Consider the following 27,250-nt stretch of genomic DNA (forward strand, 5'->3'; position numbering starts at 1 on the left):
GCTTTCAAAAATAGGAAAGAGATGAAACAAACTGTAAAATTTAAAGAAGATTAAATCAGAATTCAATGTAAATAACATAACTTGAGTGAGGTGATGTCATATTTTTGTCTTCTTTCCATGGAGGCTCAAATCCACAAAAGAAAAAACAGGAAGTGCAAGCACTGCAGAAGCAGAAATAATATTCGACTAGGTTATTAAAATAATAATTTGGAATACTCTGCTGATAGCATATATTCACAAAATAAATGCTTTTACCATTGGTTAGAAACGCATACGCATTCAAAGACAAATCTAAGTCCTTAACACGGATAGGAAAGATCTCATAGAGGATCTTGATTATGACAGTCATAACCAACTCTCTATCCAGCATAAAAGAAGGAACAATATTCCATTAGCAAAAAGGTGTTAGGTAAACTAACAGTTATCTTAAGGATACATCTCAAGTTACATATATCTTAGTTTATAACTCATAATACTAGTGTGCAGATGTACACTGCTATTATGATTATCTTGCATGACTCCTAATATGACTACAATCTTCTTCAGTGATTTCTTAGGCTTCTTCTCATTTTCTTTCTCTTGACTTTTAAAGATATCTTGAAACAAAGTCAATAAATTTAGACATTTTTGTGTTTCTTTATATTACTGCCTTTGGCCGTAACACTGAAAGCCTTCATTGCTCCGACTATTTACTCTAGTCCAATTTGCACTCCCTTACAATCATTCCCATGCTTCTCTTCTTTCTTTGAGTTTATATCCTTAGCCAGCATCTACTTTTACCAATTACTGATCTCTACTTCCAACCTATTTTATTTGATAAAGCAAACTACTTTGAATAAATAATGTACAAGTTCAGGCTTCCTGTGGTAGATTATCCATAAGGAAGGCAATTACAGCATTGTCTAATTTGTTTGGTTTTGAAAGTGTTCACTAATTTTGTATGAGAAATTTCACCCCATGGCCCAGTCAGGAAAGAACTTTGTTGATATTTTGAATTAAGTCTGACGTTCATGGCATAAAGCCAAATGTAGGAGAGTGAACCAAAAGTAAAGTAAAATGCTGTTTCATTTAAGCTAATGAGAAGCTGAAAGACCAAATTTGTATTGTTTGTCCTCTCCAGAAACAGAAGAATCCATATCACTTTGTTAGGGTATGTAATGTGATCATAAAAACATGATGATTAAATAAAGCTGAGCACCCATTTCAACTCTTCTATAACACTGAACGAAAAGAGAAAAAAGACACATAAATTAAACAATTTTATTTCCTTACCTGGTGTGGCCTCATTAAGAAATGGTATTGGTTCTGGAGTTAGAGCTGTTTGAGCTGGAGCTCAGGACTTTTCTCTTATGGTGAGATACCTAGAGAAGAATAAAAACATTTTCAACTTCAAATATCTAGATTTTCTGTTTATGTAAAGGAGGGTACTCTTTGGGATTGTTTTTGTTGTTGTTGTTTGGTGGGGTTTTTTTCTTTTTTTTCTTTTTAAGTAGCTGAAAACTTGGGATTTCCAGAAAAGGCAGAAATAGCAAAAGCTTTATAAAGAAATCTCTGCCAAAATCTCTCTTTGATTACTTTGTCCTTGCATGGAAGGTCCTTTGTAGCTTTGTTTCAGTCAACTTGGTGGCCTTTTGATTTTGCCTCAAACTGCACAGTAGCCTCTGATCCCCAGGAACTTATGGTTTCTCCCATCTCTGAAGCCGGAGCTGTTTTGTCATTGATTCTCTCAGTGGTTTCCAACCCTCTTCTTGAGATGTAAAGCCTGTCTCTGTGCTGTGAGTCTGTTCTGCCTGCCACATCCTCTAATCCAGAAATTTCCATCCTGAGCAGACCCAGTTACTCCCAGGAACAGGAAGACTGTCTCCACCTAGCAAATCATGTCTTTTCTTTCCTCCCCATGACTTACCCCAACTCAGCTTGCTTTACTTTTCCCAGAGACCACCCTCTGATGATGCCCTGGATCTGCCTCAGCTATCTGCCTCTTTCATAGCTTCCTGATAAGTTTCTCTGAGAGGTGTTGGAGCTATAAACATAGCTACCTAAAGTACAGGGAAGCTTCCAGGAACTGAAGGAGGTGAAATTGCTGTAATTCTGCTTTCAGAATACTAAGATAGGGAAAAGACAGACAAGTGTCTAGAAAAGGAAAAAGGAAAGCTGAAATCATAGCCCTTTCACAGGGAGGACTAGCGAACACCCAGACCTTTACAAAAGTGGAAGACGAGCATAGTTTCATTAGTTTTGAATTATAGAGAGGAAAATAATCAGATACTGAAGTGTTAGACTTGGTTTTAAACAGCACATGGACCAGAGCAAGATTCTCACCATTTTTGTCCAGTAAGGGATTGCTCTCATAAAACAAGGAAGGAGCTTTGCATAGTCCTATTAAAACTTTCACAGACAGCTTTTGGTATAGTTACCAGCATTCAAATCTAAATATTGGAATACACTTAGACCAAATAAGACTTAGTTAGTGTATCCATATCCACAAAGCCCAAAATATTTTTTAGTCACAAGACATTTGAGACCAAACAAAATGTCCTGCAGGTTACTCTTTTTCTGCATGAAAGCAGATTTCATGCTGCGGTTTGCATTCCTGCTCTGTGTGCCAGACTTGATGACCTCTGAGGGAATGCAAATCTATAAAGATGAGCCATATTTGCACCAAAAGAGATAATTAAAGAGAGGAAGGAAATTAAAAAAGAGAAAAATACACTGCAAATTTCAGAAAATCTACCTAATAGTGGAATAAGTGGATTGAGGGATAAATGGTCTCCCAAGAGATACAACAGAAAGGCTATCTGCTTGGATTAGTACTAAATGGAATGAACAAAACACTAGAAATTACATTGCAAGGAATAATATTGCACTGACAGGGGAATGGTCAGGATAATCTAATAGTACTGTTTATCTCCAACCCCCCCAAAACTGCAGGAGATAGTATCATGAACAACACCTTTTTGTTCTCTCACTTTGTCACTCCTCTATACTCAAACTCTTTCTTTTATCCTGCCAAGAACTGCTTTTGATATGATGTGAGGATGTGTCCAGCCTGAAAGGAAGTGAAAAGAAGGAAGTGAAAAGAAGTCATGAAATATTTTGAGAGAAGCATGTGCTCACCATCCCCAGGATTTACAGCAGGTATAGTATTTCAGCAGGTGTGACTCTTCCAGCAGGTATGACTGTTCTAGTGGGGTGTCCATATTTTCTTCCTTTGCCATTCAGCACCTTGAAGAGATATAGGAGAGGGCTACAGAAACCTTTGTTGTGCAGCTGTTCTGATTGCTCATCAAACAGCAGTGATAGTCCTAGAAAAGCTGCTGACAAATAGAATGTAGGAGACTCACATTTATGGGTTTTGTTTCTGTTTTTCAAGGGAGCACTCCCCTTTGGAAACAGCCGTATGACAGCAGGCCAGAGGGGTGACATACGTGTGAACATATGTCACTGCCCCCCGTGGTAATGTACATGCAAACATATGGCATTGCCCTCCTGGTGCATATTAGTTGTCAACAGACACAGGAAGGACCTTGCCCTGGTTATGTTTTTTATCATCCATATGGTTTTCTATTACTCCTGATAGCAGATAAATTACAGCTACTTCCAAAATCTCTGTCTAATAATAGTTTGTGTTTATTCCAAATATAGATGCTTTCTCTTCCTTTGGTACTTCCACAGAATTCATTGAGAACCAAGCAACAGTTTTTCATTGCACTGCAGGACTCTGATGATTTGAAAACAGAAGAAAAAGAAAGAGAGGAGTCAGCACAGACACAGCCAACAAGATGAATATCTGGAAGTAAACATGCAACTTGACCCCTGTAACTTGGAAGGGACTCAGCCTCACAGGAAGGAAAAGCCTCACCCACATTGCATACACACCACTGTGGTCACCAGAGAAAATCAGGATAGTGGCCCAATATAAGGACACAGTGCTTCTGTATACAGTTTTACAAAATGACATGATTCTGTGAAAAACTCAGTTGGAAGATAGCAAAGTTAAATCAGTTAGCACAAGGACTCATATTTTTCTAAAGAGTAATCTGCTAGACATTTTATAATGAAAACTCCACTGGCAAAAGCACAGACCATCTCTAGATGATGCTGAAGCCAGTACTTTCAAAGACTAGTTACATGAACTGTGACAATAAGGAATCCAAAGAGCAGCTAGCTCTGCATTAGTTTACTGCCTTGTTGTCTATTCCAGACGCAATCCCAAACCTCTATGCAGCCACTTCAATGAGTTCAATAATCAGTCCCTAAAATGGTCTAAACCACAAAGTGTACAAAATCAGTGTTTGTTTGCAAGCACTACTGTAAGTGACCCAAAGTCTAAAAGACAGGAAAATTACACAGCTGTCCTGCCCCCATATGTCAATCTCCTTGTCTGTTCCCTTTCACACCCCAACATCTCAGTCACACTACACATGTGGCAGCTGCCATTTGTTTGCTGTGCATCCAAGAACATGCTGCTTGGTTTAGTGTTTCTGTTGAGACAGAAGAAGACATATGCATTGCACTAAAACAAGCAATATTATTCTTGAAACTCAGGTCTTAGCATGCTGAAGCTCAGGTTTAAATATGTCAGGGCATATGTCAGACACCTGATCTGGCCTTTCCTGTTTGACTGGCAGAGGAATATCTTACCTATAAGATCAGTTGTGGTGCACATTGAGTTTGCAGAAGTACAAAACAATAAGTGCAATAGATCACAATATTTTTTCATTAAAAAAAAAATGCTGTGGGTTTGTGGTACTTCAGTTCAGCTTAGATGATCTTGCAGCACTGAGAAAATTCTTCCAACATCACGTCAGTAAAATACTTTTGAATAGGTTTATGCCAAAGCTCTCAAAACAGTTTTAGATGGAGTGTACATAATACAATTGACATGAAAAATCTCAGCCTAGCAAAGTACTCTGTACTATCAAGAATCATAACATGGGTCCTTAGGATGATTTGGAAACCATTTTAGTGGATCAGAACTAGTGTTATTATTGTTAGATGTGTTTAGTATAGTAATTGCAAAGAATCAAAAGCAGAGAGTTGTATACAATAGCAAATGCTACAGGTAGATAAATATTTCTCACTTTCAGTAGTTACTGAAATGATTTGGTAGAGTCATGCTCAATGGCTGTTCCAAACTACCAATATTTGTAATAGTCTAGGAATATTATAAAAATGAACAAATAACAAAAGTTTAGGATGCATTGATGGGGTTGTCTTTATCTTTCAGGTAGAAAGAACTTTATGACAGGAAACAACAATAAGTTAATGTAAACAACTTATTTTGCCTACCTTCATATTTCAATACAGTTGTTCAATATAACCACATTTCTCCAAAGACTCGTATTCTGTTATTGAAAGGTAATGGTGGAAACCAACTTAAGAACATGTAAAATGCAAGATTTTTTAATCAATGAGAAGCTATTAATTTAACCAAGCCTTCCTGTAATAATATTGAGACAGACTGTCTGCCTGGTTTTACATTATAGCTAGCTTTGCAATCTGTACGGAATCTAATGAGGTGTGTACTTTTTGTGAATATATTGATTGAGAGTGGTCCTTAGGAATCCAATGCTGCCAAAAACTTGGTATCTCTCCGTGATTCCTGAGGGGTTGTTTGCTTTCTAGAACAACAAAGTTGTTATTTTAGTAGGAGTTGTTGGCTCTTGCCTCTCACTACACATGAAACTCATTTAGTTCATCTTCACTAGATCACATTAAGCTCAGACCTCACTAAGTTCAGATTTGATGTGATCCAATGGATCAGTGATCTGACAGACCCCCATGTGAAACCACACTGATGCATCACTTGACAGGTTCATTAAAGTCATCACATTAAAGTCATTGTGCACATGTGTAGCTCTGCAGCAGCAGGATTCCTCAAGTACCCAAACAACCTAAGCTGGTATTCTGAGCAGTTCTTGACCTGACATATTTGGAGTTGACTAAAAATCAAGGCAAAAATTTGAGGTAGACAATCTACTTTTTAAGACTTACAGAAACCAAAAGGATCTTCTTAATCTAAAAACATGCCTTAGTTTAAGCATCTTTATCTCACCTTCATGGTGTCTCATTGCTGATTTCAGCAGAATCATCCACAGCTGAAATCCAACAAAGAATTATGGTTTTTTATAGCTGTGGCTTTATCATAGTCAGATTTTATTAAAAATTGCTATTAGCTTAGAAGACGCATAGAAAAGAGAATCTGTAGCTAAATATACCCAATTCATTGAAAAAGTAAGAAGCTTTTTGCTTGCTGATTTCTTTAACATTGTTTTATAGTTATTTGATATATTTTTTGTTCGTACTGACTTTTTGGTGTAGCATCTGAGTGTGTTCCATTAGCTCATTAAGCACTATGACTAATGTCTGAAATATGATACGTACTCTGGAAAAAATTTGCTTTGTGTATGGAAAAAGAAAACAAATGTACTGGCATGTGGAAAAAGTAGAATCAGTTATATTTCCTCCAGTGTTGAACACAGCTGGCTGGAAAACAGGTATTTTTGAAATGTCAAGGTTTTACAACTTGTGCTTATCCCACATTAGAACAAAGCTGGGAAAAAAAGAGAAAAACCACCTTGCAGGTAAGACAGTTTTGCACATTCCATTAGAAGCAGGAGACAAGGATGAAATGATGTCCCTGATTGTTGGGGGGGGCTTGGACTAGATGACCTTTAAAGGTCCTTTTCAACTCAAACCGTGTTTTGTCTCTGAACGATTCCATGACTGCAATTCCATGAATATTCTGTATAATGGCTACCAAAGCCACTAGAGGTCTTGCTGTGCAGTGTACATGCATCATCCCCAACAGTTCGCTGCTGCTTACATTCTAGTATGAGAAATGGTTTTGGGAAACCATGATGGAATTGGGACAACCTGCCCTAGGTCGGTCTGCTCCAGAGGAGTTCATCTCCCTTCCCATGTGTCACCAACACAGAAAAAAACAGGAAAGAGCTCAGTAAATATTTAGAAAGGTCATGTGTTATACTGTCTAAAGATGGATCACATGTTAAGTACTGGAACATAACGATAGTAGAGACACATTGTTCAGCTGGTTTTCTGGTGCATTTCAATAACTTTTATCCTACACACCAGCTAGCTAACTGAAATACAATACAGAATAACTATAGTCCAATGTTTACATTTTCTAATGAAAATTTTAGCTATAAAGTAGTGTCTAATCTTGGAATATTTTTATTTATTTTTGACAGAAATAAAAAGAAAGCTTTGAGTTTCTAGTTAAAAGAAATTACTACTAATACATTATGTTATTCCACATCCAAAGTGGAGCTAACGTTAACATGAAATGCTTTGAAAGTTGAAAGAATACTTAATCATGGGCTTGTAATCAAATGAAAAATTACATCTAAGTCAAAGGCCATTTTATTGACATCTTTTGGATCACAAATTTACTTTTTTATTTGAATGGGGCATCTTGGCTGTTAGAAGTTTATGGTTTTAAAGACTGATTAATCAGGATCCAGGTAGATCATTTTATCTCTCTCTAATCACAAAGATAAAATATTTCTTAAAAAGTCACTATAAGCTGATCTATATTCTGTTACCTGTATAATCTATACCCATTACTCGCAATCAATTTTAACTTAAAAATGGAGAAATAGTGGCTTTCTGTCTATAGTTCGCGAAATTTTAAGTTCTTTGACTGTCTTCTAAATGTCACTCTAATGCTTTTTAGGCTGCAAAAAAGTAATGCAGCAAATAAAACGTGTTGCCAAACTAGGCTACAGTTCAGGATAAAACTACTTCTACTGCACATTGTATAGGGGCCTGTAAATTTATTGAGGCTCAGACTTTAAATCTGTGTACTAACTCTTTCACATCAAAATGTATATATGATCTGAATCCAAGAAATTCCAAAATTAATTCAGTAACCTTCCTATTTTTTACTATGGACTATTATTTTAAAAAAAGAAAACACATATATATGTAGAACAATTCATTAATCAAAAATACTTGACAAATTTGGTGTAGTGCAGACTTTTACAGTACTCCTTTAGTTAAAGTGTGAATCAAAATCCAAAGTAAAATAGGAGTTCAATACTCACAATAGAAATAAGTACCAAATAAAAATACAGAAACTGTAAACCTAGGATAGTGTTTCGTGGGGAAGGGAGACCTAAGGTGACTGGATATGGATATGTACCCACTAGCTAACAGTTTATGACAAATGAAACATATTTAAGTAGCCTAATTTTCTTTCTGATTTAATAGGATCCAATAAATGGAAACTGTATGGCCAGAATAATGAAAAGAGCACAAAATTTATCTCATTCTGTTGCGTCCTCTCTGTGTTCTTTTGTCCTTTGATTGCACTGGTGGATAATATTATTTTGTTCCCAAGGAAATATGTCCCTTTGATTAGGTTGCAGATATTCTCTCATTTGTCACTGTTCTATCAAGCTATGCCATGTAACAGCAGGAACCCTTGATTATTTAATTGCTTGTAAGAACTCATTAAATCTTACTATCAATCATTGGACATATGGCAAATATCACCCAATGGCAGGAGAGGTTTTAACAGTGATCTGTCACTGGGGCATACCCTTTCTTTAGTAGCATAGGCCCTTTGTTTAGTTCTCTGATCATAATAATTTTTAATTAATATTGATTTGTAAAAGAGTGTTCATGCAGTGGCCTTAATCTATGGGTATAAGGATAATCTTCTAACAGAAGCATTTGTAATTCCATATAAATATCCAGGAACCCCATCTAAGAGAGTTTAACCTTTTAACAATGTTTTGTAGATCATGTTAGTCTGATGATAACCTAATTTAGTCTTCAAAGTGGATACGGCTCATTAAGAAAAACATATAAGAAGTCACACAATAGGTTTTGCATCAACACCTTGATGGGATCCTATGAGCTATCTCTGATGATATGAATGCAAAAGACATTTTTCAAAATATAGAATATTAGCTATGGCTAATAGAGGTAGCGACTTGTTCAGCTACTTGTTTTGTCTATAACAAAAATCAAGTCAAGGGAGTGGGAAGAAATCTCACCAAATACTGCTTAACTGCATCACAGATCCTTAAGGTTTCGATATATATTTACACAGATGGATAGACCTAAAGTAATGAAATAATCTGATTACTGCAAAAAGTCCTGCCTGAGATATGTAGAGTTTAACATAAGAAGAATTTAGATTCAGCATTCTTTGCCATCAGAACTTTAGCTACAACTAATTTTACCTGAGGAGGTTCAAAATTAGCCATGCTCTAAAACTGAATAAACTTCCAAAGGTGAAAGTTCACAGCAGTTGGCAATAGAACTTTTTTGCAATCATAAAAAGAGTGATATTGACCGTTTTCTTGTGGTGACTACTCTTTCCTTCTACTGGACTCACAACCTTGTTATATACTTTGTTCATTAGTACTACTTGGAAGTTGCAGGAAACAAGAGAAAAGTCCAACCACTCAACACTTCTTTAATGATTAAATTCAACAAAAAACTTGCCTTCATCTTTCTTACTCTTGATATACTGTTATTTGGAGATAAAAACAGTATCTAAGCTACTACTTTGTAATAACTTTCTCAAAAATCCCCTTTCTTTTGAAAATTTTGTGTCAAAAGTCTTTGAATAATTCATAAACAGAGAAAAGTGGAAACTGGAAGATTTCTGTCTCTGAGTCAGGCTTCTACTCATTCGTGCTACCTGTGCCATATTACACTCTTTATCTGAGGTGTGGTTGCCTTTGTAAGATGACATATATGCCTTGCCATAGCAACAGCTTAGGTTGGGGAAGGGTGGGTTAAATTCTAAAATTTGTATGTTCTTGGAACAAATTTTTGGTTATGGATCACAGCTGGTGTCAATGCCAGTTTGTTTTGTGGTTTTGGTGCAGTGGGTGAGCTCTACAAAAGAAGTAGAGATTTGCATGTATAGAAATAGTAAAGAGCCACAAGCACCTTGCTTTTATACAGAGTGAAAGGACAGCTGTGAGAAGTAAGAAAGAACATCAGATTATTACCTGAGATATGTATCTGCACTTTTAGGTATTGAAATTATTTAGAAAAGAGGCAGAAAAGAAAAAAGAATTTTGAGGCTGGATTTCTCCATGTGTTAGTATTTCAGGTTATATTTTCTTTTTTTATGAACTTCTGCCTCTACATATTTCTGTGTATTCATCCCTTTTCTGTTAATAGTATTGTACCAGGCGTCTATAATTTGTCTTATGTTGACTAAAGATCATATAATTTTTGCAAAAAAAATCTGCTTTATGCTTTCATGAGGACTTATGTTGACTCCCACATTTTGAAACAGCTATACTGATTTTTAAATGTATAATAATTATTTTTAAACTTAGTTTCTGAATCTTTGGTTCTTCTCCAAAGAGGATTCACCTATGCCTAAATAGCTGTATGCATACATACAGCCTTGAGGACGGATTATTCAGGTGTTTCTCTGATAAAGTGAAATCTAATTCATTCCTGTAGAGGCAGAACTCAGTCCTATAACAAGGGGAAAACCTTCATGACAGATATTCAGCTACATCTAATATGTGTTTAACATTATTATAGCAGTATAAGGGATGTAAAAGAGTAATTTTCCTTTCCTGGAAAACACTGTAAGACTGTCTTGAGATTCCTCTAAGCAGTGCTGCCTATGGAAAACTATCCCAAGGATCAAATCAGATACCATGGCTCATGAGAGAGTCTTTTGGGAAATGTTTCGATGAATATATACAATTTAATTATTGTTTTGTTTTGTAGTTTACATAAACTTAACAAAACATTACAGGTAGATAAATCACAAATTTCTGTGGTTTTCTAAGCATTTAGTTACTGGGCTTGGTCCTAATTCCTCATTTTTTTTCCATGTTGTGACATTATTGGAGTCCTTTTTGTGCTTTTTGCGTCTCTTTTCCTGAAGTTTAATAATTGTAAAATGATAATAATAATGTGAGATGATAAAAAAATTTTCATATTCTGTTTGAAATTCTGAGCATACTCAGATTCGTTGGCATTTTAGCTGAGAGTTCAGTTCTTATTTCATTTATTGTACAGAAATGGGTCCATCTGATTTACTTCTGTGTAAAATAATGATAAAGATCTCTTTTGCCAACTGGCTTGAGACTATGAAGTACTTCATTAACCATTCAGAGATACTGGAAACACCTTGTTTTCCCAAGAAACTGTTTTAACTTAAGGACTTCACAGACAGCCTGTTAACAAGAACTGCAATACATTACAGTAACTTCATTACTTCCAAGGTAGGCTAGAGTGTCATTTCAGGAGTAATGAATGATGCTTTAAGGTATCAGGCAGATACCCTAAAGACACTGAGATTATGCCACAAAATACAGAAAGTCTTCCAGGAAGCAAATGAATAAGCTTTGCTAAGGGAGCGTAGAATAAAACCCATTAAAACCCATTAAAGGAACCCAAACTGTAGACAGAAGGTAAGGAAGGATTGATTTGTTGTAGCTGTAAAGGCAATAGAATGTCTATTTATTAATTAAAAGTACATTTTATGTATTGTGATATGATAAACTGTTGACTGTTTAGGCGAATTACCTCAGAAATGCACCTAAGGCTATTAACACTGATAAATTATGCACTACTACTTTTTAAATTTCTGAAACAGTCTTCACAAGTATGCTTGACTTTATTTTCAGTTTTAAGCAGCAGTTTTGTGTAACCATATTCAACATTTAACTATTGCCACTAAAATCTTCCTAGCCAGAAAAAAAGCCAAGCTTTCACAAACAGTTTTAACTCTACTATTTTCCCCTATTTTCCTGTTAAATATACATACATATGAAACACAAAGTTTTCTATTTTGACAGAATCTGATGAAAAAAAGTAACATACTCTTAACTATATACTCCCTTGACTTTATATCCCCTTTAACTTGGGAGCGTTAAAACAAGTATCCCCCACCTGAAAGAAATGTTTAAAATATGAAAATGACATTTTTGTGGGTATAAATAAACACAAAGAGAAAACTGAAGGTGTATATGTATAAATAAATCTATATATTCTCACACACCAAACTTCTGGGAAATGTACTAATCTCTGGGGTTTTTTCTTCTAGGATACTAACTAAATCAGCTAGAGGTGAAAAACACTAAATAGTTTTCACAGGTGTTCTGTGTCTTTGAACATATAATGTTTTAAGTTCAATATCCATATTTTGTACTTATATATATAAAAAAATATAGTGTCCGTATTCTGATATATTCTGTGTACTTACAACAGAGTTTATATCTGAAAATCAGGCATCCATCCAATATAAAGTTAAAAATTTCAACATGGTGTTTGTCATCCTCTATAAATTTGAATGTGTGATTGTGTATATATGGGAGTGAGTGTGCACGTGTGTGTGTGTCTGTCTTGAAAAATAGGCCTTTTTTGTCACTCTCTGATGGTGGTGACAGAGGGAGAATAATACCTTTGTCCCACTATAATTTCTAAAGGCATTTAAAGGGTTCATTGTTTCAAATCAAAGAGCTATTCATAAGTTCCAATAAAATGCAATCCATCACAATTTTACAGGAGCAGAAGCTTTCAGCTTGTGCATATTTTTCAGGAAGGCAATTTAAAGCTTATAAACACAAATCACATCTTTGGGTTTTAACCACAAAACATTTACACAGTACTGACCTACCACCTACCACATCTCAGTACAAAGCCAAGAAGTAGAGCACGCAGGACCAGGAAGCAAGGACCTGGAGACAGCATTTTAGAGTAGACCAGATGCTGGGGCATCAATTCAGGAATTCTCAAAAAGTTTAGAGAGAAAAGGATGTTCCCTTGTGCTTATATCCCTTATTAGAGTGTATATGACATAATAATTCAAATAGTTGTTTGAATGACAGACCTATATGAAACAGGTTCTTATATCCAGGAAAAAGGACTCTGGAATAATTTTTTTGCCCTTTTTTCCCCCACGTATTTGATGATTATGCTTGTGAGCTAATATGTACATTGACCAGATGCACAATTGCTATGATACCATAGCATCTCTGATCAGTAACTGATTTAGCTCAGTCTGTTAAAAAACCTTTGATGCATATGGGTGAATCACTCTTAGAAAAAAAATGTGAAGACATCTTATTCATTCTATTTTACTGGAGGAGAATTGAAGCTTAGAAATGCTCTATTGTTTACCTAAGGTTACAATCATTTAAGTGACTTACTCAAAGAGCTGGAATCAACCAGTTCTGTCCTAGTCTGTCTTAATATGCAAACATTACTCTATTTTTATTTAGTGTTTCCTATTCTGGGAATCTTGAAAGTACAGTGCGGATTCATCTTCCTAGGGAACTGGTATTCATAGACTCATGAATCATAGGATAATCTTTGTTGGATGGGAGCTCTGTAGGCTATTTTGTCCAACCATCTGCCCAAATCAAGACTAACTCAGAAGCTAGACCAGATTAAATAGGGCATAGTCCAGTAAAATGTTGAAAGCCTTGCTGAAAGTCCGGTCTTTCTTGACAGCCTGTTCAGTACTTAACCATTCTCATTGTGAGGAATTTTTTTCCTTAAGTCCCCTTGCAAGGTCTCATGATGTAACTTTTTATCACCATCATTTGTCATTTCGTTGTGAATCTTGGAGAAGAGACTACCTTACCTATGTTTCTCCATAACCACCCAATATGTACTTAGAGACAGAAAATAAATCACCTTTTAGTCTTCTTTTTGAAGGGTTAAATAAGTACATTCCTTCAGGGTGTTGTGCGCTCCAACTCCTGTCTATCCCAGCCTTCTCTGGCTTTGCTCCAATTTGTCAGTACCTCTCTTATAGTGGGGAGCTGGACACTGTGGCACTACAGGTGTAAGAGGACATGCAAGTGGCTTAGTGGGAATAAACTCTTCCTGTGACCTGCTGGCCATGTGCTTGCTGATGCAGCTCAGTATGGACTTTGTTTACCTTTGGCTGTGCATGCTGTTGGCTCCTTCAACTTGCTGTGCACCAGAATCCTGGTGTCCTTCTCCACAGACCTGCTTTCCAGACAGCTGCACCCCAACTCACACAGATGCAAAAACAGCTCTTCCCCCTAAAAAAAAATACAATAACTTATATTTTAGGAGAAGGAAGCTCTTCAATACCATCATAACATGGGAATGCAGTCTGACAATTGTTAAATATCCTGCGTTTCCCATTAAGATTAAGGAAGATTTCAGGCTCCAAACCCGTTAGCTCTTAAAAAGGAATCGAGTGAACTACAGTAAACAAAAATCACTTTGTAAGAGAAAACTGTAGAAGTTGCTAGTCATTGTAATGCACACTGATATATTCTTTAGCAGCAACATTGTTTTATTCCAAATAATCACACATCAGCAAATGAAAAATTTACTGTTATCTATAAACTGATTATGTTACAACATCCCTGAGATTTATAACTCCCACACTGGATCTTTACCCCTTTCCTACTGCTAAACTGTTATCCTCTCTGCCTCTTTTTTTTTTTTTTTTTTTTTTAATTGGGCCCATGTACTTTCAGCATTTCAAAAGGCTGTATAGTTATTCTGGAACTGTTAGCTGCTACTGGATTGTTTGATTGAATCATGGTCCAATATCAATATTTTGTATTATAAAATGCTTTGTAGCATATTAAAGAGTCAACCAAAAATGAAAGGGAATGGCTACTCTAAAATCTTTTTCTCATTTGATGCTAGCAGATTGTTTTAAAAATTCACATCTTCTTTTCTGTGCACAAACTACCTACAAAAATAGTGGCGGCAGTTGGATTGTTTTTAAAGCACATACAACTCTAACCTTTCTTAATCTAATTTACATTTTAAAATGCTTGCTGTTTCAATTCAATTTGTGCTGATCCTGCCGTGGAAAAGTGGGAGGACAATGCTTAAAATAATGATAATTCTTGCCTCTTTCAGACAGCCAAGCATAGAAGAGAACAGTTCAGAGTAGGTTGGGACAAGGAAGAAAACAGGCCTGGATTCACTTTGGTTAAAGTAGTGTCACGTACAGAATCAGTATATTAACAATAGAGGTTTTGGAACAAGCCCACATGGCCTGATAAATAAAGGAAAGAAAGTAGTGAGAGAAAATCAAGCTACTTCTAAGTTGCAGAACGTAGCTGCAGAGGGAGGAGATGAAGAGACAGAGCCACTACTGCTGGAACAGAGACTTGTTGCCATGGGAGCAGGGATAAGGAAAGCTGGTACCCTGGAGGCAGTGACTGGGGATAAGAACAAAAAGGAGAGAGATAAGAACTTGGAACACTGCACATTCAGGGAACAGACTCATGCACACACCCCCCCTTTATTTTAGGAAGCCCAAACTGCCTTATTTCCAACCTATGTAATCACATGCATGATGGGGCCAAGGTCAGAAAGGCAAAATTTTGTAAGGAGAATATTAAGTACCTTTTACAGAAGTAGTTGGTTTTTTTAGTTCTCTCTTCCCTTTGAGCTCGTTTTAAAATACACATCATATGTGACATACAAGGTGAATATCCATGCTTACAGGCTGATATCTTCGGGATCACTAAGGAAAAAACAAAAGCGTTTATCCATGGAAACAGAAGATTCAGAGTTTCTTCCCCTATCAAGTCATGTATTGTCTCATAGGAGTGCAATGACAATTCTAATATTATGAGGGTTTGGCTTATTGAGAAAGATAGTTTTTAAAAACCTTGCTAAATATTTCTACTGACATTCTTCCATAAAATACAGCACAAAAATTCGAGCAATATCCTGATGTCATGAGACATTACCATGCAATAACAGGGATAAAACTTGCTGTAGAATTTAACCATGGCATTTTTAGTTTTGAAGTAAGTTACTTTAATTTAGGTTGCCATTTCCTGTACAAAAATCATGCATTGAAATTTTCCATTTTTCCAAACAGCAGGCATTTTATATGGAAAAATCAGCAAAGAAACTTTTCTCCTTTGCATTTTCCAGGCACAGAGGGTACAAATGGTTAAATATTTTTTCTCATACTTACATATCGAAGTTTAAACCCTCTGCCCTGTGGTTTACCTGCATGATTTTATTCTCTTTCCTCCCAAGTCTGCCTTGTACTTATGTTTTTTTATTCTACAGTATGAGCTGATTGTTCAAACTCTGTGACCAAACCACTCAGTTTGTAACCTTTTCTGAAAGTATATATTAATAAAAACAAGCAGGAGTTGTCAGTGCAGCAAAAAAATAAAACTGCCTGTTATATGCAAAGCACATCTTTAATGATGTTTAAAAAGGAGCTAAACATCTCTATGGGAATTCTTAAAACACTTATCTCTTAGGCCCTTATTTAGTTTTGCAAGTCTTTGTTGTTTAACAAGCTGGAGAAATGGGTCATCTAATGTTATATTAATCAGTAAATTAATATTTTAATTTGATTTTCTTTATAGTTGAGATGCTTGCGGCATCTCCAGTGTTTTTTCTCTCTGTACACTGATGTTAAGCAGTATCATTATCATAATGTACCTTGGGGTTGTGAGATAACAGGGTCCAGTGATAGCTCTATTCTTAGGAGAGTGGGAGGTTTATGATGACACTTATACATTTTAAACGACACGTGGAGGCTCTCGTGCAATGAAATGTCTTACAGCTGAGTCATAGGCTTTTCTACATTGGGCTTTTTAGTTCGTACACTTGAAATCACATGTTTTCATGTCTAAGGAGGTGATACATTTTACCAATTTTTTGATAAGATCTTTACAGTGTGCTGGAGTAAAAATCTCAATGATTCAGTTTTTATAACCAGTCCTATTTTGAAAATTTTTGATAAGTTGCAAGAGATATGACTATCAATAGATGAAAAGGAGAGAAAATGAAAATTAATTCTTTTTTCTGAAACAAGTTCCAGCTAAGTACGTTTTTCTCAAATATTCAGTCAGTCAAATACAGAAGACTCGTTGACGCAAGGAGAGACACAGACTTTTATTTGGTGTTATCAGCTCTAATTACCCTTCTGAAATGTGCTTGGAAACTCAGAAGTTTGATTAGATCAGGCAAGACGGTCCCTGTCCCTTGTGCATTTTTACAAGAGCTGACAAAGAAAGCTTTCTCCTTTTTGCTCTCTTATGCATGACCTTTAAACAGGTCAAAATAGTGCTAAGATGGAAATGGTTCACAGGTTACTGTTAGGTGAGTACAAAGGAAGAAACAGTCTTTGTTCCTTTTACCTCCTTAGACAGTCACAATCTGGCCTTCTCACCTTCTCCTTTCCCTCCAGACTCCGTAATTGAGGATATTTACTACATCAAAGATCCCATGCCTAGTACAGGCCCCCTCCCTCTATTACAAATACACAAATCACACATCCTAGTGCATGTTCGCTCTGGTCCAATGGTAAGTTACATGTCTGAGTGAAAATATATGTTTGGTGATACTCTCACATACCAAGGTCAAAGCAAATCACATTCACACATTCCGTATCACACTCAGTTTACTGGCCATACCTCAGCAGGTGCACCATAACCATATATGACTGTAAAACAGCCAATACTTTATTGTTTCTTGAGCTTCACTGGCTTTGTAACATAGCCGTTCACAAAAATGCATCCAAATGCAGGTTCCACTTATGCTTGCAATTGGGCAAGTGCAAAATTGGCTCAGGAGGAATGTAGGCACGGTGCCTGTTTCCTTCTCTCTCTCTCTCTCTCTTTTTTTTTTCTTTTTTCTTTTATTTTTAAAATAACTTATTAATGTGAAATGGCATTTTAAACATTGCATAGCACAGGATTCTGGGTTTGGGGACTGAGTCATGTCTGGCAACCCTCACTTTCAGTCAGAAGCTTTTTTTCCTGTCTCAGAATAGTGGTACCAGCTTTTCAAAAGATAAATCTGCCTGGATTGAGTCAGCCTCGAGGCCAGAAATGTTGTGTGGGCTGTTGGCTGGATGACTGCACCAGAATGTTTTGAAGTTAGAATAAATGGAAAAATCTAAATGAACGTGCTTATTATTTTAGCATAATAATAGAGTTAATAGATAATCTTACATTATGAGATCCATGAAAATTTTTGTGATGGATCATTGAAAACTTGTGGGAATATTCACTTTGCTTTTGATCGGTACTAGTTTTCTCTGAGGAAAGTACTCATTTTTTACAAAAGCCTATAAATAGAAAAACAAATGCCTGAATGAGTTTTGAATTAGAATGAAGTTTTGAGTCTAATTCAACGTGAAAATCCTTTTGAATTCAAGAGAAGACTTACCTCAGTTTTAATATGAAGGACTTTTCTAAAAGTTTGAAACTTCAGAGGTGTTTGGCTTCATTGTAAACGTTTCACACATCTCTAGCTATCACGTTGCTAAAGTCAGCACTTGCCAGTGTCAACAGAATGAGCTTGTTACACATCACTGAATGTTGCAGGAGTAGGTTTGACGCCCTATATGATTTTTCAGTCTCATTTTTTGGAGTCTTTACACAAAACGAATAACATCTGTCTTCAAAGAGAGTTTCATCAGCTCCAGAAGCAGGAAGTCTATAGACTACATAAGCAGGAATAGCAGAGGTGTCTTAAAAAGGTGGGTGCTCCAGAAGTGAACGTGCATTGAAAAAAGAGACAGTCTGCTTAAATTAAACCAAGTAACCTAAGGGGTCTGGCTACTCTCACATTTTTACAACACATGCAAAAAACAAGTTAGGAAGAAGTTTCTTCCTTTAGCAACTTAAAAAATAGATTGAAATTCCAATTCTTCTGTCCCAAAAGCACAGCAATATTTTCTCTCTCTATTGATTATCACTCCACTTTGGTTGAAACAGTCCTGACTAAGATCAAAATCGCCTTGAAAAGATGACTTTAAACCTGATGAAGTACCAGCACCACTGCACTATGCTATCAGATGGGTATTTTTGGAAAATGAAAGTAAATCAATATTAATAATATAAACCAGAAATTGATTGATTTTGCCATTAAAATATGTAATGGTGAAAGAGCCCATATCTAATGATTTCTGTTAAAGTCTTGTAAGTAACATATTAATTAAACTGGATACATGAAAATATTTGAAGACATTTGTAAGACTTACTTGGGTCAACCAATTTTTAAAAGCAAAAGTTCTACCATTAATAAACTAGAGAAAGATCATAGCTGTTAAGCAATAAGGATGAAAGTCACATGAAAAGGTGACTATGAGAAATTTGAGAAAAAAAGAATTTGCAGTCTCCATCATTCTCTGTCTCTTACAGTCTAATAAGTTAACTTGTACTGACTGGTAAGAGAGGCAATAAAAACTGATAATTCTTTAAATGACACTAATTCCAGGATGTATGCAAAGCCTCACCAATGCCTTAGCATCTATCAAGGACATATTAAATAACTCAAGATAGTGGATTAATATTGTGTAACCATCTTCAGAAATACTAAACCATCCATTCCAACATCCTTACTGGCATTGATCATGAACCATTGAATCAGTACTTTATGTTCATTTCCTTTCATTTGCTTTATTTTACACTGGGGAATATTTGCATTCATACTACATTCCTGTTTCACATCAAACACACTCTAAAATTCCTACCTGCCTTAATGCAATAGTAACTTTGGTAGCCAGTTATGGTCCTTGATAACTATGCTCATTCCCCACTCCACCCAACAGAGAGACTGAAAGAGCGAAAAAAAAGGGAAAAAATGAAAAGGAAAATAAAGACCTAAAAGGCCAGTGATCTGATAACAAAACCGATAAGTTTGTTATTATAGTAATAACAAATTGGTAAATTTGGAAATTAACATCTAATGTATGTCAATAAAGCTTTAGTAATGGCTTAAAAAAAAGAGTTAACAAAAGCACCACCAACAAAATGAGGAATTAGAAAGCACATTAGAGCAATCAGTAAATCATTTTGAAAAAGAATCAAAATCACTATACAGAACTGAAAACCACTAAGTCAATCCTTATTGTCAAGCCTAATGTGATCCAATGTACTGTAGTGAGGGAATAGGAAGGAAGTGTCTACACCACATGTTGAATTAAAGGGAATCAACCAGCCATTTACTTTCATTTATTTAGTAACCTTCGTGATGAGATCATCAAATATATTGCCTCCTCGGGAATCACAGAAGGCTGGTATCTTGCTCCCTTTCTTCTATCCCACCCTTTCCGACCTGATTTTTCCATCAAACTACTTGGCTATTTAAATGCATGGGATTTTTTTAGGGAAAAGTTGGTTTTGCTTTGTACCAGAAGAAAAACATATTGAGATATTATGCTAACAGATTAATTTTAAGTCACTCTGAAGGATTCACTAATGGACTTCTGAATATTACAGTATCATACTCTTAAGAAGTAGTGCACACAACAAGCTATGTTAACTGAGACCAATAGGAAATAATTTGACTGCAAATGATAAGTAAAAGGAAAAATGTTTCCTGCTCCACCAAAGCAAAATCAAACAAGAAAAACATACTGATGACAACACTTTACCTATAAATCTAGAGATCACTGCATTAAACAGAGACGACTTCTCTTGTCCCTTGTTTTGATAGGTAAGTCATCTGCTGTTGGAGTAATTTGTTGTCAAAGGTGTTTGAGATGAACTGGGCTCCTGTTTCCTCTATCCCACTTCCATGATGGGAACCTGAAACAACAGCCCTACCTGTAGATATTTATTCTGTAGAATGCCCAAAGAGAGGTGAAAAGGATCTCACAATGGGTAAGACTTCTATTTCCAAAGACAGTCAGTATAACCAAAAAATCCACAGAACACGAGCACCTGAGTGCCTCCATGGCTCACTGTTCACTGGGTTACAGGATCCCTTATCCATGCTACCTAGAAATGACTTGGTAAGTATGCAAGAGCATGCAGAAATCCTTTCTTCGGTCACTGTAGCCCCTTAGTACAGTTCTCTGTCTAGGCAACACTGCCTCATTCTGGCTAGTTCAGAATTAATTTGAGTATTTCTATAGGGCTTCATATTGAGCCATATTTATATTTTGTGAGCAACAAAGCTTTTATCTTTGGAGTTTTCTTCACCTACTTCAAATCTGCTGGAGTTCATAAATATTTAAAAGCCTGTAATTTTTTTTTTTCCCAGCTGTAGAAGCTGGTCCAGTAGTAGATATAATCACACTTTACAAATCTTGACTCAATTATATCAGTACACTGTGGTAGGGAAATTGCTTCTGAGACAGTTTCCCTGCTTGTTTTCTTCCCTTGATATGTTTTACTTGGTAGTAGTGCTGATTGTATATATCAACTGAGTTGAATTTGGAAAAATAAACTGTTTACAACTTCAATCTTTTATCAAAGAAGGTCAAAATATTATTCTTCTACGTATAAAACTTCCAATTAGTGATAGCTGATGCATACGCTATCTAAAACACTATATTACTTTTTTCTGTTCCAATTTGTCTGGTAAAGAATTTGAGTTCCTATGAATTTATTCCTTGTTTTCATTGTATATGTGAACAGTATATGTACCAAATTTCAGTACATAAGGAGATTTGTTGACAGTTTACTTTGGCAATTCACAATTTGTAGAGCATAGCTGCTAGCTAAATCATGTGGGTTTGCTTCTGCTCTCTAAACAGATTCTTTTTTTTTTTTTAAGTGGAAATAACAAATAATGCTTAGCCAGTAAAAATAAAAAAAAATAGTACTCTTTAGATGATTTCTGATTCCCTTCTTCCTCTCATATTCATGCAACAAAAGCTGTTTGAGTAAACACTCACAAATACTAAAATGAAAGGGCATCGGCAGACAGGAAGAATGGCTTTTCAATTGGTTACTTAAAAGTCTTCCATTAGGTGTCAGCTGCTTACATTTCCAAACATTATATCCCACAATAATGAATAAAAGACTTCCTAATAAAATGAAGGCTTTTTAGTGTGAACATTATGAGTGCCTACTCAAGACTAAGGTTAATTTTGTGCCTTGCATGAGCACTTTGGCTTGCAGATAGAGAGTTTGATTTAGGAACGGGTCACACTCCACAGACATGAAATATCCATCTGTTGTGTGAAGAGTCACACTCTAGAGTGAATGGAATTCCTCAGATCAGAAGAAAGTAACTGAGTATTTTGTGATACCTGATCTCTCCTCCACCTGTGGAAACCTATTGAAGCAGCTCTACTTACAAGACATTTGTCAGAATGTTAATTGGAAAAATGACTTCATTGTGTGAGTCATACAGTCACCTCTGTGGACCTCATTAGGTTTAAATGAGCAGACTGAAGGCCAGAGCAATCATTCTGAGCACAGCCATATGTTGGCGAAGAAACTCTCTCAGAAACAGGCTCGTGGCCAACTTTGGGTACTTACAAATGACTAGATGGAAGATGGGGGTCTTGGTGGCAGGAAATACACTGGAAACACTGACATATGTAACATGTTCCCTTTCACAACAAAGGACAATTTAAACACAAATCTTTCAAAATAGCAGATTCACTAGCTTGTAGGTTTTTAAATGGCTTGCAGCTTTTGGATTGGGACAATGATAATTTTAGGTGACTGTAGATCATGCTTGCATGTAGCTGTGGGGTTCTTTGCAGGACACCCCATAGCCCTGGTTTGAAATCCTTAGGAACACAAAACTTTTTGCTGGGAAATGAAGTCATTCCATCTTGACTTCAAAAATAAGAAAGACAATCAAAATAAACTATTGGTTGAGTTTGTGACTTTCTGTGAGAATATAAGCTGCATTTGTGGAGCTGCTTTTTACCTACTTTTGAGAATTAGGTAGATCTGGATGAGGGTTTTAGTAGAAAATGAAAACAACTCTGTCTCCCACAGCAGCTAAGAGGTAATCTCCAGCAGCAGAAGTAGTATAAAGAGAATGACATATTCTACCATTCATTTAATTTTTTTTTAGCTTGAAAGATTCTGCTGTTGGGATATCCAGACTCAGAAGTGCCGAGAAAAACATTGTTGGAAGATATCTCATAGTAAGGAGTCTTGTCAGGACAAGTAAATGGAAGGAACATGGGATAGCATTCTTCTTCTAATGTCATCTAAATATAATATAAATTTGCAATGAGGCTTAAGGTGACTTACAAAGCTTGAGGGAATTAAATTCTGTAAACTTTTTCAGAGGATAAAAGTAAGCAATATAGTCATTAATATCTATGGAATAACCTCACCCAAACCAGTATTACTGAAATACAAGACTTCTATAATTACATATTTGTCTTACCTTAAGTATATCTATTTTGAAGCCATAGATTAAGGTACTTTTGCGGGTGTGAAACTCTCAATAGTCTGACCTTTACGAAATTTATTTCAACTACTCATATATGTCTGAACTTCAGAAAAGTACACATTTTGCTTCTTTTTCTCAGTTGCTGTGCACACAGTCCTTTTTCAATCTGACCTCAAAATAAACAAGAATGAAAAAAATATTTTTAAAAACTGACAGCTCACTACAAATAAGCAGAAATAAAACAAGAAGCTTTTAAAAACCAACAAGCTACCAAAAAGAAGACTGAAAATCTTGACATTGTCATCATCACTTGAGAGACTGAATTGTTATCTACTCAACTCCACCTTCCCACATGATGAAAGAAATCTAAGACATGGCCTTGAGGTATCAAGCCATCCAAAACTCTGCCCATGCAAGTTGTGTTCTTCCAACAGGTATATTTCTATTAGATTTAGTCTCATAATTGGAAACACAGAGATGAACAGCATTTCACAAAAATGGCCATAAAATCTTATGCTCCCATACAAAAAGCAACCAAGTCAAAACTTGTTTGTAGCAAAACAAGAGGATAAAAACTAGGAATTAAAACACATTGGTCATTAGGAAAGTTGCCACATCCAAAAAACACATGGTGCTTTTCCCACATACTCACCCAAGAGACAGAAAATATGTCCCTAAAACAGAAGTCAGTTTTAAAGACATGCAGTAACCTGGGTATCTGCATGAAAACACTTAAAATTTAGAGGTTCCTACCCTGGATTCATTAATAGATTTGGGATTCACAGGGCTCACCTAGTTTTTATTTTATTTAAGTCCTATTCAGAAATTTTAAGCATCTATCAATTTACGTATAACTTCTAAGGATACTTCCTATTCCTGTGGTTGGATGTAAATATAGATACTGCTGTGTCATCAGTATGACTAATCATTATTACCCAGCCAGGTACACCTTTCTAGTCATATTCATCTTTAAAGAAGTAGCACAACCAAATCTTCAAAGCAAAAAGTTGTCATCTGAAAATTCTTTCTTCTTTTCTTTGAAGTCCCTTTGCACTTAGAGGTGCTGCCTATGGAATATAATCTGGCTTGCCCAGCTGCTTTCACTCTCAATGTTTCCAATTTTGAGCTTTTTCTAGAAATCCAGCCAAGGAACAAACTGCACTGAAGTTTATGTGAACCAATTACTTTCTATGTCAGCACTACAACGTTATGATGATATAATTCACTTAACCACAGCCTATGCAATCCCTGTGGATAAAAAAACTCTTTGTCCTTGGTGTACCCACAAATTCCTTGTTCTTCCTCCCAGCATCTGACTTCATGCCCATCCTTGAATTATTAACTCCCAGAGCAATGTCTCCTTCTCTGAAAATAATAAAACTATCTGCCAATTGTTGTTACCATGTAAAAAATTCATTTTTCATAATCACAGTAAAGAAAAATGTAAATATCTGCATGGTAAAATTCTGCTATTATTAATTAAACACTTTTATTCAAAAACAGTGCTGCCTTTCTCTAGAAATTAATATCCACATTTAATTTTAATATTTAACAATTCCTTTAAGTAAACAGCAGAATTCATGGAAAAAACTTGTTTGATTGTCTACACACAATTGATTGCTGGTATGGCTTGTAGTTTATTTAGTTCCATAAAATGGAACTGTGGTTTGAGCATTTTAAAACACAGGTTCATATGTGTTCATTATTTTGTTCAGTTATACTCTTTGCCAGTATTTCCTCCAATTGCAGCAACACATTCCAACAGCCTTTTCATAAAGCCATCTTTCCCATTTGTCTTTTTTGTCCACTTTGCAAGAAATATCCATAATGATGACTGTTTTCCTAACCTTTTATGATCAGAGGGGATAAAAAGCAACATCAACCACAGGCTTCTCTGAGGTACTGCTTAAAGTTATTTGTTCCCCAGCCTGTGTCACAGATAACAATGCAGAAGGTACTTTTCAGTTTACTGTTAAGTTTGCATTTTTCTGAATAAGCTTCTGCTCAGTGCTTCTGTACTTCTAGCTGTCTATACTTCCAACGCTCCATTCCAATTTGAACACTCCCTTGTTCAAAGCTTCCATTCCATGGAGCAGTAAGGTTTCCCACAAAGTAGATCAACTGTTAGAGACCAGCCTTTACAAATATTTGGGCAAGTCTTGCACTGCATCAGATATAGAGAACAATACACATACGCAACAGTGAACTCTTGTCTCTGACTGGAGGTTTTTTCCAGCCTGATCACTGTTTCTACCAAATTTAAACAAATAAGGATGTAAGGAGCTAGAAAGATATGCACCATTGAGAAAATTAAACAATTCTTCCTGAACTAATTTTTTTCATATAACATATACTCTTTTAATTCATTATTAGTTATGCTGTTAAATTGACTGGAAATATATCATTACACCTTAATAACCCTATTGTAAGTACAAAGTACATCTTTAACTGGGACCTTATTAGTGATGCTTCCATAATGGAATACTGACATAGGTTAGAGACTTGTGTATTTCAAGTGTTCATAGCATTTATAAATGTCTGCAAATTAGGAATTGATAAAATAAGATTTTGATAAATAAAATGTAATTCTTTTTAATGTTTCACATACTGTACGCCAGATAAGGTTCTTCTGCATAACCTGGGCCACATGCTTACAAGCATGAGTTAATTCTCCCCTCTCAATTACTATTTTGAGTCTGGTAGTGCGACCTACTTCCCTAATTGTGAATTTCTTCATGGCACACAAATACTACTACTAATATTGATGTATATTTTTTCCTCTTCTCTGTCTGCCTGCTGCCTACAGAAGAGCCATACAACACATATGCAAATTAATCCGTGGGAAATAATCCCAGTCCCTCGGTTCACCCACTTTAACATCAAGAAATAAAGAAGCTCAGTACTGAAAGCTCCATAGCACTAGGGCTTACGGAGCATTGCCACACAACATATTTTTCGGCATGTATTGTTTAACTGTTATTTTGGACTAATTTGTAGTTACGTTTAATTACATAATAATAACTGTATTTACATATCAATATAGATTACAAAAATCTTGTAAAAAGCTTGCTGTACTTACTAAAAAGTGTTTTGCAACATTCCCTTGCTCTGTTTTATGGTTTCCACATTACAGAAGTGCACCAAATCCATATCCATTTCTTTTGCTAGTGTCAGCTGGTGCACATCCAGGCCTGTGGTGGAGGCGGTTTTGTCTCGTTCCCCAGCTGGCTGCTAAAACCTGTTCTTTGCAACTCCTCTCCCCACAACTCACTCCTTTGCCCAGCTGCTGTGTTCTTCCTGAGGGCTGCTGTGGCAATTCCCAGTTCTGGGCATATCTTCTCAACCACCCACCCAAGCCTGGCCCCTGGTGCCAGTGCACTGCCCCCTTATCCTCAGCCCCCAACAGAAGCCATCAGTAATTCTTTGGCAGAGCAAGGCTTGGCAAGCTCTGGGCTCTGGAGCTGGAGCACAGGGCTGGGGCTAGCCTTATCAGGCTGTGAAATTCCACTGAAACCAAGGGGATTTCTTCTGTTGAGAGGAAAGCATGCAGAAGGGCTGTCAGGATTGGGATCTTATGTACTACTCATGAGTGGAAGGAAAATGGAAATCTTTTCAATGAGCCTGTTTGCTTTGTAATATAAAACTATGTAATAAAAGAACATTCACATCATTGTAATTTTCCAATGTTTTATACTTTAGTCATATTTTTCATAGCAGTTTCTCTGATTTATCCATTTCAATTTTTTATGATACTTCTTTTTTTGTTGTCGTTGTTGTTGCCTGTTTATTATTGGCATATATTTTTAGTATTTTTCCTTTGGATTTTTTTTTTAAATTGACAGGATTTCATCTCTGTTTGTTAAAGAGAACCAGCTGTTTTCTTCAAAGATAATTTTCTGAAGCTGTTGTGTGCCATAATTACACTGCAATTACACAGCAATATCCATAAAAGCAGATGAGGATTCTATGTGTCCTTCTGACTCATTAGAAGTTGCAAAAATGATGGATGCAGTCTTTCCTAGCTTGACTATTGCCCTCTGTTGGCAAACCCAAGTCCTGTCCTATCGAGAAAGAACTAAGGCAAGGAATAAAAAAACCTTTGCAAGAAGATCAGTTTCAGTTTTGGTAATGGGAACACTGAGATGATGCTGAAGCTGGGAAG

At 36.0% G+C, this 27,250-nt stretch overlaps 1 long non-coding RNA gene across 11 annotated transcripts in view; it reads right to left on the minus strand.

Moving 5' to 3' along the window:
• Positions 1-27,250, minus strand: part of LOC109144527 — a 271,701-nt gene that overhangs the window by 115,878 nt on the left and 128,573 nt on the right. For 8 of the 11 annotated variants that reach the window (XR_005604588.1, XR_005604587.1, XR_005604591.1 and 5 more), the window contains 6 exons: positions 23,083-23,259; positions 20,375-20,528; positions 15,364-15,484; positions 13,904-14,030; positions 3,118-3,225; positions 1,273-1,361 (listed from right to left, as the gene is read on the minus strand). This is a non-coding gene — a long non-coding RNA (uncharacterized LOC109144527). Of the gene's footprint in view, positions 1-1,272; positions 1,362-3,117; positions 3,226-13,656; positions 13,800-13,903; positions 14,031-15,363; positions 15,485-20,374; positions 20,529-23,082; positions 23,260-27,250 lie in introns of all 11 variants that reach the window. The other 3 variants (XR_005604594.1, XR_005604575.1, XR_005604589.1) reach the window with 2 other exon arrangements.

This window comes from Corvus cornix, chromosome 2 (assembly GCF_000738735.6).
Source record: "Corvus cornix cornix isolate S_Up_H32 chromosome 2, ASM73873v5, whole genome shotgun sequence".
In the NCBI taxonomy this organism is placed as follows: domain Eukaryota; kingdom Metazoa; phylum Chordata; class Aves; order Passeriformes; family Corvidae; genus Corvus; species Corvus cornix.